The sequence below is a fragment of the Pungitius pungitius genome, chromosome 1 (assembly GCF_949316345.1).
Source record: "Pungitius pungitius chromosome 1, fPunPun2.1, whole genome shotgun sequence".
NCBI classification, from domain to species: domain Eukaryota; kingdom Metazoa; phylum Chordata; class Actinopteri; order Perciformes; family Gasterosteidae; genus Pungitius; species Pungitius pungitius.
This window is the reverse complement of record NC_084900.1, coordinates 9,741,731-9,753,468: the sequence shown is the minus strand read 5'-3', so window position 1 is coordinate 9,753,468 and position 11,738 is coordinate 9,741,731. Positions and strand designations below refer to the sequence as shown.

Below are 11,738 nucleotides of genomic sequence, written 5' to 3'. Positions count from 1 at the left end.
TCATGCTGATGCAGATCCGTCCGGCTAGCGGGGGGAGAGGAGGAGAGAGGGATGCCGAAATGAAACTTCCCCTCAGCACTCCTTTTTCTGACCTGAGCAGGAGAAGATGGAGCGCGACCCGAGCACCTGTTTTCACCGGACTTGAGCGCTTCCTGTCATCGCGATAAAACTGAGGTGAACGCGACGCAGTTGCAGAAAAGCGACCATATTGAGGTCAGAGGAAAGCGTTGCCAGGGCGACCGGCTTGCTGGGGAGGACACTGCGGTGCGCGTCACTCGCCGGGGAAACGAGCTTGCGCACGTACGGGTGCGCGCCGGAGCCAGCCGACGCGGTCACGGGCATCCACACGACAGCAGCAGCAGCAGCAGCAGCTTTTCGCACGAGACCACCGGAAGACCGAGCAGTCTATGCCCGCCGTCACGGAGACAAGTTGGAGCAATCCGCGGCTCGCACCGGGACTCGGACACGGCGCTCTGCGTTGTCGGAGGTCTCGTTGAGGGGATTTATTGAGGATTTATCGACGACGTCCCAGAAAGAAAGCAAAAAATAAATAAATAAAAAAATAGCTCAAGAACTGAGAAGCTGCGACCATTGGTCAGCACAGGTGACGCTCTCCCGGCTCTCAAATCCGCCGAGACCCCGCGGACACAAGTTCTTTTGGGCTTATTTTTTTCCGTGTCAGGGCCTCGACTCAAACAGCCATTCCTCCGGCGGCAAAGCGGACCGTCGGCCGATACATGAATTGATAAGTGTCCGTGCCGGAGAAGAGCGTGCCCGCTCGGATGGGGAGTCACACCGAGCCGCTGCGCTGCTGGTACCGGAGAGGAGCCCTTCATCCTAGACCCTCAGTGTCCACTGCCCCCCCGTGTCCAGGCATGAAGTCCCACCTGCTGGCCCGGCAGGAGTGATCGAGATAGTGCTGTCGGGTGGAGGGGGAGGAGGGGGTCGGGTGGGGGAGAGGGTGAGGTTTTTCTTAAAGGTGGTGTTTTTTTTTTTTTTTTTCAACGAGCAAGTATTTTACAAAGGCTGGAAATTGACCACCGGTGGAGGAAGGTTTGGTGAAGAGGAGGAGGAGGAGGAATCATCAGTGGGAATCTGGAAGCCCACCAGCAGCAGGATCCCAATCTAACAGGTATGGGCTGAGGTTATTCTCTCTGAAAAATCCGAGTTTTTCATGCATTTGAATGGGAGCATTGTGTGTGTTTGTGTATGTGCTCGAAATGTGTTTTTCAGACCTATAATGAAAAAAAACGAGACATCATGATCTGAATAATGGGGCCAAAAAGGATTTATGTTAACAAACATTGTTAACACAACACAAATGTGTTATCTTTAAGGTGTTCGCTGTCTAGACATTTAAAAACAAAAACAAAAAAAGACATACATAATGTCAACAGGCCACTGAGAAGAAAAAGCATTTGCAGTTATCCAACATGTAATCAAGGAATAACTTGAACAGGTTCTAGTCCACGTGTGTGATTCTGCAGCATTTCTTTCTGCGTCTTGTATGGATGTGAGTGGTTTTTGCTGGTCTGTCAGTGTGCTGCTCCATCACGACAGCAGAGACCTATCTTCGCTCTAACGAGGACCTGGACTCCGAGCTCCTCTGGTGGAATGACGAAAAATAGAGGCTGCCATTCACTCAGGCCCGGCTCGTTGCTCGGCCCTCGCCACATTCCCAATGTGAAGCTTATTAATCATCTCGCTGAGATGGCAACAATGCCACATACGTCTGGGCACACATGGCGGTCATTGTGCACTACTTGGACTGTGCATCGTCTGGAATGGCAGTGAAATGACTTGGAATGGACTTGGGAATTTTACAAGCCAACCTGCACGTGTTGCTGACAGATGTTTGAAGCGATGCTCACACACACACACACACACACACACACACACACACAAAGATCCCTATTCAAAAGTGAAATCATCCTTCAACTCAATTTGAGCGTAGGCTCATGTGGTCTTTATATTCTGAAGACCCAGGAAACTCCAAGGCGATGAGAACATATTCTCCTAAATGCTCCCCTCCACATACACACACACAGACACATACACAAATATATAGATGCACACACACACAGCACGAAGAATGGGGTGCATTTATATGCTGTGGCAGGAGTTGTGGGGCGTTGGGCTCGGCAGGGCCTGTGAGATGATAGGATTCAGCGGGGACAAGAAGACCTCTGTCCTTATCTGCGGCAATGAGAAAGGGAAGGCACCTCCGCTCCGCTCAGCCCGGGCTTCTCTCCTCGGTTTTAGGCGGCTAGTCTGCCCCAGATACGGACATCTCCTCTGCGGGGATTTTAATGGAGGCGGAGGAGGAGGAGGAGGAGGAGGGGGGGGTGGGGGTGGAGGGGTGCAACTGTCCCCGTGCTAAATAGATGTTGTCAAATAGGGGTTGCTGCTTATCTCGACGCCCGCTGGCTGTAAACTTTTGCACACCTGTGGAAGATATTTAAGGAGGATAAGGCGACCCGCTAATGCATTGTGGGGAGTGATTGCAGGTATTTTGGGGCGAGGGGTGGGGGTGGGGGGGGTTCTGCAGCGGTGCAACATGGTGTGTACAAATTGACTTCGTGGCTGATTTACAAAAACGCTCGGAGAAAGTCAAAGACCAGGCGGCCTTCTCCAGGAGCGGCCTGCACACGCCGCTCTATCCGAGCGCGCGCATCCTGCACTCGTTTTTTTTTTCTGTGAGTCTGTGAGCGAATGCATGCAAGACCCCCCCCCCCCCCCCCCCCCGCGGACATCGCTCAGTGCCATCCATCCTGGGCAAGGAGCAGCGAAGCCGGAGGCAGACGCGGGCCGGAGCATTTAGAGCGCGTTGTCGGTTAGATGGATGGCTCCCAGCGCGGGTCGCTAAGCAGTCAACAGATGCAGGCGAGTGTTGTGACAGGGTGGCTTGGAATAGTCATTGCAATCTCGCTTCAAACAGCCATGCCGGTTTGCTGCTAATTTTATCCCTCACTATTTATAGTTTTTAACTGCGGGTGAATCAGTGACAGCGGCGGTGGCCGCTAATGTCAGTTGAGGGATGTCATGTGCGGGGGGGGGGGGGGGGGGGGAAGAATTCTTCGTCATTATGGCAGCCGACAGGTTGACTGGAGAGCTGGAGACTCATCTGAAGAACGCCGGTGAAATTAATAGTTTTGTTGAGCAAAGTCAGTATGAATTAGTAAGAAATTGGCGACCTGCTTTGTGTCACTTCTGTTACGAGAAGAAGAATAAGGAAACTCTCTTTGAAGGCAGCGAGATGTATTTAATTAATCAACAAGCAATATGTCTTTCATAATCGTGGGAACCGTGGCCTGATATTTTTGTGTGTGACATGTACTTGTTGTCGTAACCCCATCTGCGTTTACCGAGTACAAAACTAAGCTGATTAAATGAAAACGGCTCCACAACGGATGCTCTGTTTTTTTCATAGAGCAAGGCTTGTTAATTGATATTGAGCTGTTCACAATAGGAACATGCCTCTGGTTCTCCCCACGCCATCGCCCTTGTGTTGTGTCATCACGAGTTGGCCATCGCTCTCCACCGAGTGAAGTTGACTTTTGGATCGCCGGCCTCCTCGGGTTGAAGACAACATACTTTTGTGCGACCAACTCTTTTCATACCTTCATTCCTCATTTGTGTATTAATTTGTTTCTTTTCTCCATCCATTTGTGGCTGACTCATTCATTTGGTTCAAAGGGAGACTGGATGTTTTTCTTCTTCTTTGAGAAAGGAGTGTGTGTATGTGTGTCGTTGCTATGGCAGCCTCCTTTTGGAAGGATAAACCCTGCAAAGACTTTAAACCTGAAGCTTTTGTTTGGCTTTCACCGGCTTGTATGTGTGCTCCCACATTCGTCAGTGTGTATTAAAGCTACAAAATTAATCAAAAGCCAGCTGACGTTACCATATCGACTGCTGCAATGTCCAAATTGCTGGCTGCTGCATTTTTTCCCCTATATGATAAAGCCCAGTAAACCGTGTTCTCTGATGCTGTGCACAATCCTGACATGAAATCGTTATACTCAAATGTTTTATTCCAATGAAAAATAAGCAAACCTAAGCAGACGGATGGGCATATCTTATTTACGCCAATTATTTTGCCGCGAGGAAAGAAAGTAAAAGTTAATACTGTGCAGTCCTTTTGCATAGGCTCGTCAATCCTGGAAATTACTGAAAGAATAAAAGAAAGGGATGATGTGATATATCTTGCCTGCTCAGTGTTGGTGTTTAGGGCACCGGTCTCCCACAGGTCCTCCCACAGTGGCTCATCTCCCTCTTCGTTGTATCAGCCTGTTGAATGAGATCCCTGCTCTCTGGGGTGCAGGCGGAGACAAGAGGTTGAAGCCATTACTCCTCTGTGTTTTGGTTATCTTCCTTTTTCTCAGGAAGAGAACATTTTCTGCTATTTCGTTTTTGTGTGTCCCCCCCCCCCCCCCACCACCCATCCATCGTCTTACTGTGTCTTTCCCACATCACTCTCCCACTTTTCTTCTCCCTTTGTCTTTAAACCCACATGTCTTTAAGTCAACCTGAGGCGCAGAGCGCCGTGCTGTCCCCTGTGGGCTCATCAAGGTTGGATCAAGGTCGAGCGCTCTCTGACACATTTTTACCTAAAAGAAAAAGAAAAGGTTACTTCTTGGGTCTCCAGCCAACGCAGGCAACCTTCAAGTTGCCACCCCTCCCCACGTCCCGCTGGAACCAGGCTGACCACCGGCCAAGATCAATGAACACATACTCCTCTTTTCCTCAAAGAGATAAAGGCCAAAGGAAGACAGAAGCAGAGGACCACCCCCCCCCCCCCACCTACCCCCCCCTCCAAGAACAACGCTCTCCAGTCGGCAGTGCAGGTGGTTGGTCACAACTGCACATTCCCTCACACATTGGGAAAACCACCCTCTGCAAACCCGCTGTCGAGTGAACGCTCTGAACACAAGAATTTGACGAAGGTGCAAGGCTGCAGTGAGATCTCAGGCCTGCACGCTGCCGAGTCGGGTCCTGCATAGAAAGTGCGATACAGATTTGATGGAATCAACGGCACTGGAGTCAGCATCAGCCGGGATTAAATACATCCTGCTTCCCGGCCAATCAGATTGACTGACGGTCGGAATCCGTGTTGCTCCGAGCAGAGCAGCTGATCCCTCTGGCAACCGAAGAGCCCTCCCTGTATTTCTCAGGCGCAACCATGGGAACGGTACCTGTGTGCTTTGTTTTTGTCCTCAATACCCCTCTGCAATCCCTTTTATATCCTGGGATTTAATACAGGAATTTTACTTCAACATTTGGCGATTAGTGTTTATGGAATATCCTTTTTTTCAATCCCTTCCTGTTATTCATTACAGTCTCGTGCTGTATTTCCCTTAAACACACACGCGTGCGGGTCATCTTTGCTTCGGAAACGCGCGCCGCCGGTTACATCCGGGCCATCGAGGAGACGCAGAGAAGTGGAGTGAGTTATGGTATTGACAGCTTCTCAAGGTCAGGAGTGGCTACATCTCCTGCGAGGGCTCCACAGCAAACCCATCAGCATCGCAAACAAGCCGCGGGTCAACGGACACGCAGGCAGGCAGCGAGGCAGTGAGGGAGGGAGGCCGGCTGCTATGTACCTGCCCTCTTACCCCTGGACACAAACAGAGAGAGGAGGAGGACACGATGTGCTCTGAAAGTCAAGTGTGTCACAAGCGGAGGTAACAACCTGGAGAGGAAACAGGAGGCTAGGAAAGGAGCACAATGTACACCAGGGAGAACGCGAGAGGAGAATGCCACGACGTTACAACACCACCGTCTCTCCTGTTTGCACCCTCAACATCTGCTGTATGCAACCTCTTTCCCGCCGTTGCACACACATTAGTATTGGCTGACACACCAGCACACACATTAGTATGACCTGTCAGCTGAAGCCCTAACAACTGGCTCGAGAAAGACCCGTCGAATGGCGACGCTGGCGAAAGCAGGCCAACGAGCTGAAGGGTTATCACCGCGTCTGCACAGCATAATCACGAGGATTGGTCTAAAAAACACACACACACACACACACTAGCGCGCTGCTGCTTGCGTGTGTGCCGGTGCTTCAGTCCAACGTAATGAGCCGCCGTGTTGGGGCGTAGTCGGGGGCCGTCCCTGCGCCGCATTCCCTTGCCGGACTTTGTCCAAGTGGTGACGATGTGTCCGACTGTTGGCATAGCGGCGGTGGGTCGGCCCCCTGGGGGGCCTAGAAAGACGTAGCGGTCGGCAACATCGCCCCCCCCCCCCCCCCCCCACCTCCTCTGCCGCTGTTGAACAACACCCGCTTCGACCGTCGGAGCGTTTCAAGTACTCCAGTTGATGCATTGTGGGGCTGCCGGGGGTTTGGCTGTTTCAATGGCAGACGCTAATGAAAAGAATAGGCCTACGTAGTGAATTAGGATGTCTCTTTCCTGACAGCCCCTTCCTAGTTCCTGGTTTTAGTTGTGCGTGTGTGTGTGTGTGTGAGAGCCGGCTAGCTACAAAGGCAGAGGCGTGACAGTGATGAATGAGCACCAGAATGGCAGTGTTACACTTTTGCGCTGGCTGATGCCAAGTAGGTAATGATCGTCGCAGTTATTGTCCCAATCAGCAAAGAAAACAGGAAGCTTCTGGATGATCATGGACACACACACACACACGTGTCCACACAAACACGCACACACACATCAGGGAGAGCTCTCGCCTTTGGGCTCATACACAGCAAATGTCGTAAAAAACCACAGTGCTCCCTTCTCCTTGGCTTTTCTTTAACTAAAGGCACTTTCTTTCTTTTGTTCTTCTCTCAATATTTAAGGATGCGACATGTGTGTCCTTCATGAGAAACAATGCGCGTTGGTTGAATCATTCATCCGTGGCTCTTCACACTGTCTCTCAAGGCTGAAGCAATTCTTCTGCTGACAAATAGTAGCAGGAGAGTGGGGCTAAATTCCAATCTGTGTGGATCACTCCTGGGACAAACACCCCGTACGCACAGCTTTTTTTTTGTGGACTATACTTGCACAGGTAGCAGCTCACAGCACCAGGGACATAAATGTCAGTGGTCTGACTCGTGCCAGGCTTTATTGAGTGCACTTATCTGCTAGCCCCAGGCTACAGTATCTTGGTGAAAATGACTCATCTTCCCCTCGCAGTGCCCTTCACATGTCCCTTCTCTCTGAGTTTTACAGAGGGTGTAAGAAAGAGGGACTGGGATTTAGGGCTATTGCGTTGAAGATTTTAGCACAAGAGGAATATAGAAGATGCGAAATTAGAAGTATAGGAAGTATGCGCTCCACATGTAAAAGGGACCTTAATGTATAGGTGAAAAAAAACGCCTCCAAATTAGCCCAGATTGGGACCTTTGGTCACGTGCCAGTGCTGACTGCTAATGAGTGGCTCACGTTTGGATGGCGGAATGTGGTCGGGTCGGGTTGTTTTCTGCAAAGATAAAGACTTGGGAAGAAAGCAACCGGAGCCCCCCCCCCGGTGCCCACATGAAACAATTTCTTTCCGTTTGGGTTTAAACTCCAGAGACTTGGAAATGAGAAGTGGATATAGGAGTAGTGGGCGGCGATTTTTGAAGGCTGCAAGTCAGCAGGATTTTTTTCTGGCCCTGTTTCTTTCGCTGCTTCTCTCTCTCTCTCTCCCCGTCGCTCTGCTTTTGTGGGGAAAAAACACATTTCAAAGGATGAGCTCCGGTCCTCTCACTGCAGGATGTGCTTTACATTCTGGGAGCCAGGGCAGCTGCAAGCATATTTTGTAAGTACGCTGGATGAACGTGGGCTAAGCGTATATTCTAGCTTTTGAGAATTGAATATCTGAATTGTATTACCAAAGGTCCGTAAAAGACCAGAAATGGATTGCTTCTATGTTGCACCGCTTGGACAAATGTGACGAGGTGTAACGAAATTCTAGTAGGTGAGCTGATCAACAAAACTAGAAATGTTAGTGGATTGGTCAATTTAGTTAAGCACACAGGGTGCTGCCAAAATCTGTCTCCTAACCTTCACCCATTTGCGACCATCCATCCTCCTTTTCCTGGTTGCCACCGGTCGCTGTGGCCAGCCACTGGCCTCTCCATTTTCCCCACTCTCCACTTAATTAACACATTGATCAAGATGCTCATAAATGAGCCCTCCAAAGATGTCCTCATAGAGCACTAATTCTCTCACACCCCTTCACCTCATTGGCCACACAGTTCCTACCCGGCCCCTGGGCCAGCCCAAGCATCCGTGGTGTCATCATCTGTGGCCAAACTGATTTTTCGCTCCAAATTTCAGTCCATTAAGCTGATCATAGATTTGCAGCAAAAGCTGGAGAGCGTAAAAGGAGGAATTAAGGCAAGTGGGGAGCAGGGAGTTGGCGGTCAAGGCTGCTCTTGTACAACCCCTCAATTCATTAGACTCACATAGCTCAACCTTTTCATGGCGCCCCCCCTTGTGTCTTTAAATGTTTCTCCCTTCCTTCCGTCTCTCTCTCTTTTGCTCTCGGTCTGGCTTGTCCAGAGCTGTGTGTTGGGTGCTTGCTCAAAGATTTGCCCAATTAGGAGGGCTCTCAGACATCATTTTGGAGAGGGGGTGTTAATAACAACCCCCCTCCCCCCTCCTCCTTGTTCCTGCCTCTTTTGTCTTGTTCCGGTTTACATTGCTTGTAGCCCCTGGACAATTTCCGCCATATTTCTTGACCACTGTGGTCGAAATGTGTGGATAAACTTCCTCCGTTCTGTTTAGTCCCCTTGTTCCAGACGGCACTGACTGAAGACTTGCCTCAGTGATTCCGTTATATATCTTCAGGTCTCCAGAGTCAGGGATTGGAATATTCGCTTGCCTTCGTGTCTGGAAGTCCTTCAAACATAGAATGCTTTGGCAAACTGCCGAGGGGAATGCACACCGGAGACAAATATTTTCCTTTAAGAGTGTAGCGATGAGAGCTTTGTCACAATAAAACTTACGAAGGTTAGCGGCTGTGTAGCAGAGGGGGAATACACTTACCCACCATCACTGCGGAGAGCTGGGTTCGCTTCTCGGCTGTGTTGCTTCATCAACACCGTTGGCCGGTGCCGATTAGGAGGGAGGCCAGTCAGCAATTTCTCTGCTGCACTACGGTAGTGGTGCCTCCACAAGGGCCTCTGTCGGGGGGGGGGATGTCTTTGGCCAAATGAAATGCGATTGCATCCGGTATTTCACTGTGTCCTGGATGGATGGATATGCAGTGGCGCTATGCAGGGTCATTCTTCTGGTTTTTCTGTGTTGACGTCATTGGACCCTGAAACCCTGATTCAGTGAGGTAACGTTGGCCTTAATGCATTCTGTGGTTTGTGGTGATTTTTTTTTTTAAGGTGGTTGAACAAGTTGGAACATGTTGCTATGCGGCACAGACACAACTCAAATGCACTCTGCACGCTTTGTGCATATGCTTTGCTCTTGGTTAACATCGCTTGCCCTAAATCCCCAGACAGCAGATGATGATCCTTTTCAAGGGACCAGCTCCTCGCCTTCTGCTCCTGACATTTGATTTACCTTTTACGCCGTGTAGTTTGCTCTTGTACTAATACCAGGAGTCCACTGCAGACAGAAGCGTGACTCCTCCCACCATGTTCTCCCCCTGATGGTTGGCTGACTGCTAGTTGAGGAAGCACTTGATTTGATGTGTAGCAGAGCACCCATTTTAAAAGTCAATATCGCTGACGATTATGCTCATGTAATTGTGGCAGCCAAAATCGTGATCGCCATTACAATTAGATTTTCTAACCCAGGGCTCCCACTTCAAGCCAACAGATGGTGTAAAAAGTGACCAAGCCCACATAGGTGCATTTTTGGTGATGCCACCATTTCGCATGTTTGTAGTGTTTGATAATCCTTTTAACCTTGACACTTCTGTTCTTTTTGTAAGGAGAGCTCTGACAAAAGTAATACAAAAAAAACGATAGAGCTAGAGTGATCCCTCGTGGCCTTGTGCAAATAAGAGAGAGGCAAGGACAGTGAAGATTCAAAGGGACATAATGCCTGCAGGGCAAAGGAGAGCTAAGCAAGTCCGGGGGCGAGGGGAGGGGGGCGGCGTGTGGATTTCTTTCTGCTCATGGGGTCGCCTACTGTTGCTAAGGCTGGAGGGAAAGGATTCTGCAAAGGAAGTTATTGCCATGTGTGACCCGAGCGCTCCGACTCACGGGCTCAGCCGTTGGGTCGTCCATCTTTCTGTATGCGTGTATGCAAGGAAACAAAAGCCCCATAGAGGGGGCAGAAAATGTTTAGTGGAAGAGAGTCTTCATTGTTGTTCCAGCACATTGTGTTGGGCGGCAGACCTCCGGGTGCCTGAGTAGCTCCCATGGTTTTCCCACATGCAAACACGCATGGACACACACATGCAGGTTTACTCTGCAGCATGAGGGTAAATATGTTTCAGGGAATAATCTGATCTGCCAAGTACCCTCTCTAGCTCACTACTCTATTCTGTCCAGCAGTTATAATGCTATTACATTTACCCTCGTCAAAGCCAGACTTCAAGGTCAGTCATGACCGACAGGGATTTAGAGTCAGAGCTAAGCAGAGAGCAAGTTAAACATTGTGGTTTCATGCATTAGAGTAAAATGATTCCCGTGGGTTCTGCATGTGAAGGTCAGTGATAACACTATCATTTGGGGATGGGTGGGGATATCAAACAGCACCCTGACTCTATCGTCGGTGTGACAGTGAGTCGACAGAGATTAGCATACTAGTCAGCCTGTTTGTATGCGGAACTTTATCCTATTTACAATTATTATTTGCTTGGACTTCAACACTAATCATCAGCGCCTTTACATGAGGCTGTTTATATCACTGTTTATAAAATACTCCAAATCAAAGCATAGGAGTTCAGATTTACGGATGCCGATTCAAACTCCCATGTGTAGCATAAAGCATAGTTCTGTTAAATTATCGCAGTTAAATTACGTTGGGAGAGGGCCAATATAAGTAGTAGTGGAATTCAGCCAAAAAAAGCAAGGCGGTACCCAATTAAATATTACTGTCCAAAACAAATACATAACAATAAATCCAAATGAGCGCCATTAGGATCATTTTCATTCTGCTTTCTGTTAATTGGTACATCATTATCATGAAGTCTAATAATATTAGAATTAACCTTTTCACACTACTAATCTTTTCTGAATACAGCTTAGTAATCCAACTCGAGGATCCCCTTCATGTTAGCTGTGTTATTTAGCCAAACATTAACTATCTCTTTCAACACTGATTTGTTGCTCACAAAGAAGTTGTATTATCAGGCATAGTAATCCTTTTTTTGTCCATTATTTTTTTGTCCTGATCCATTTTTTATTGACTGCTACGGTGTAGAGGTAGGAGAAGGTGATCCCATCAATTAAAATGCTTTTTTTCCGAGCATATTTCATCAATTGGATTGCTGTGACAAAGTTGTGAAGAAATAATTCTTAACCTGCTTTGTACTGTTAATCTGCTGAAAGATTCATAATAATGTGCTTATCACAAATAAGACTTCATTTCACATGTGAGCTGTGGAGTACCTTGTGCGAAGGTTTCATGACACGCGATTCCTTAACAAACCCTCCCCTTCCACCTGCTGCACCGTAATCCCCAGCATTATCCCCAACCTGGAAGGAGTAAAGTGGTGGTAAATTATGACTTCCAGTCAGTCATCATCATAAAGCCTCGTTCAGCTGACGCCAGCCTTGAAGCCCGCGCTGTAAGTACCCGACTTCACACCAGGGGGAAGGGCTTTTTTTCATTACAGCCTCATATCTCTGT

The 11,738-nt window shown here is 48.8% G+C and overlaps 1 protein-coding gene across 2 annotated transcripts in view; it reads left to right on the top strand.

The window, feature by feature from the left end:
• The window catches only part of nlgn2a (neuroligin 2a), a 140,572-nt gene continuing 128,834 nt past the window's right edge, over window positions 1-11,738 (top strand). For both annotated transcript variants that reach the window (XM_037480921.2, XM_037480920.2), the window contains exon 1: window positions 1-1,132. The gene's annotated coding sequence lies outside the window, so the exon portion shown is untranslated. The remainder of the gene's footprint in view (window positions 1,133-11,738) is intronic.